A 2,500-nucleotide genomic window follows, 5' to 3' on the forward strand; every position below is an offset into this window, starting at 1 on the left:
AACTTTCAAGGGAACCGAACCGACTGTATCATACTCTGCTTGGCAAAGATTTTCTTGATTTTTCTCTCTAATGAGAAGGGAAAGAAACCTTTGCACGAATCATGATGTTCTGTCACGCATGCGCGTCGTGAACTCGATGCAACATCACTTCACCTCTTCCGCTATAGGAAAAACGTTAAAATTCACACTGGCTATAAACCGGTTAAGAGTTCAATCATTCGCCCAAAGCTCTTGACGACATGGAGCGATTTCCTTTTCTTCTCGATAGAGAGAGAAAGCAAGGAAACCTCTGTCAAGCAGGATAAGTGTATCACAAATTAAGGCCCCGTCCACACGTATCCGGAAATTTTTGAACCCGCAACTTTTTCTTTCCGGATTCAAAAATATTCTCATCCACACGTAGCGTACTCAAATCGAATTTGCTCCTCCACACGCATCTGAAACGTATCTGGATTCACTCTAGTACTCAGGACTCCTCAAGGAAACTGAGGTAACAGTGCAAGCGCCAAAAGAAGAAAATAAAGAAATAAAATTGCCCTCGGCAGCCATCTTGAGAATTGATTTCATGGTAGGGACCTGGGCTCGATCTTGATATGTCATCCGGATTTAGCGTGCACACGGTTACATATAAACATGCTTTATTTAAACACGGTAAAACCTTCAGTAAGAATACAATAGCCATAGTACAATAAAATTCAGTACCTACTGTAGTAATAAAAATACTGTTTTACAAGGTTGCTGTGTGGGAGCCTAACCCTCATTTTCATAAAATCGATTCACTTCTTTTTTAAAAGATCTAACTGATTCGATCGTACGTAAATGGTTGGGGTAAGATGTTCCATTGTGAGGCCGCACTGTGTTTGGTTTGGGCAAATTAAGCTTCATTTCTAAATTCCTGACATTATATTTTGTGGTGCGAATTGAAAACAGGTCCTGTAGATAATCCGGAGCAAGACCATTTAATATTTTAAACATAAGGGTGGTTTTCAGCTTTTTCCGACACTTAGCGAGATTGTCCTGACGTAGTGGTTAGAAGAAGATGGTTAGCACTCAAGTCGTAACTACTCTTGGTGATAACCCTAACCGCCCTGTTCTGAAATTTTTGCAGTTTGTTGCACAGAGTAACGTTGCATTCGTCCCAAACAGAACTACAGTAATCAAAATGGGGCCGAATAAGCGGATTAAAAAATATCCACTCTGCAGAGCGTATTGAAAAGGCTTCGGATTCACCAACAAATTCGCCGGATATGTGTGGACGGAAGGTGTATCCGGAAGGAAAAAGGTGCGCATTAAAAAATATCCGGATACGTGTGGACGGGGCCTAAGTTAGTTGTTGCACCAACCTTAGCAATCTGAGGCTGATCTTTAAGTCTGCTGATGATCTGTGGAACTAAAGCTTGAAGGAAATTCTCTAAACAGCGATTATAGCTATCGGGAAACCAGCTTTCTCGGTTCATTCGCTGCAATCCAAATGTGCAGAATTAATGTCAGGATAGGACCTCTAAAAATGATTGTGGATGAGTTACACTGAATTTCCAAACCGAAACGAAACTAACATTGGTCAGATTCCGAGTGAAGTTATTCTCCTAAAAGTTGTTGTAAGGTCTTGGACTTTAACTTTAAAGTTGAGTTTTATTTTCTTCTTGTATCTCTGCGGTATGTGGCCATTGTCATTGGCAGTATACAGGACACAATATTGTCACTTGGAGCAAACCCAAAGCCATAGTCTGTGATAGTTGATAATGAACGATCATACACCGCTTGAACAGATTCTTAAGGATTACCTCTCACGGGTCTTCTGGGCCCGGTTGCTCGAAAGCTGATTAGCTTAAACCAGGATTAGCGTAAACGTTTGTTTCATGTTTTCAACGCTCTGGTGAAAGTTTCCTTTGCTTATTTTTGTTTTTCAAGATTGACTTCTTCTAATGTAAAGTTTTACCGAATATCAGCTTTGAACAACATTTGGGAGTAGAGAATAAAACTCCTTTGTTAATTTTTAACGTGAGATTAGCGTTAACCGGCTCTTGAATAACTGGCCCCTGTAGTTTAGTGGCAGAGCATCTACACAGGCGATCTGGGTCACTTAAATCGCTCACGTTACGTGCGGGCACTAAGATATATACCGTGCATAACTTCAAAACATTTTGCACGTTTAACTTTTGCCCATAAACGATCATGAACCTGTTGAAACACTTTTCATTTTCATCGTATGTACCGTGCAACTGAAAACATTGATTTGCGAAGAAATTTTACGAGAGAAAATCCTCAACCAGTGGTCTTCATAACACTAATACATAGATTTAGCCAAGCCTAAAAGCGGAACTCCCGTTTCTAACCCCAGAAAGCAATATAGAATACATGGAAATAATTATGCTTCTGTATAAAGTACAAAAGTAATCGTCATTATTACTTATATTACTACTTATATTATTACTATATGTGTGAGGCAGCGAGGCATATATTAAGAAGGAAAACGTTACCTGAAAGCTAACCGTTGTAA

General features: G+C 39.7%; 1 pseudogene; it reads right to left on the bottom strand.

Annotated features, from left to right (window-relative positions):
• LOC138030891 (dedicator of cytokinesis protein 11-like) overlaps positions 1-2,500 on the bottom strand; it is a 72,564-nt pseudogene that overhangs the window by 42,114 nt on the left and 27,950 nt on the right.

This window comes from Montipora capricornis, chromosome 13, assembly GCF_036669925.1.
Source record: "Montipora capricornis isolate CH-2021 chromosome 13, ASM3666992v2, whole genome shotgun sequence".
NCBI classification, from domain to species: Eukaryota; Metazoa; Cnidaria; class Anthozoa; order Scleractinia; family Acroporidae; genus Montipora; species Montipora capricornis.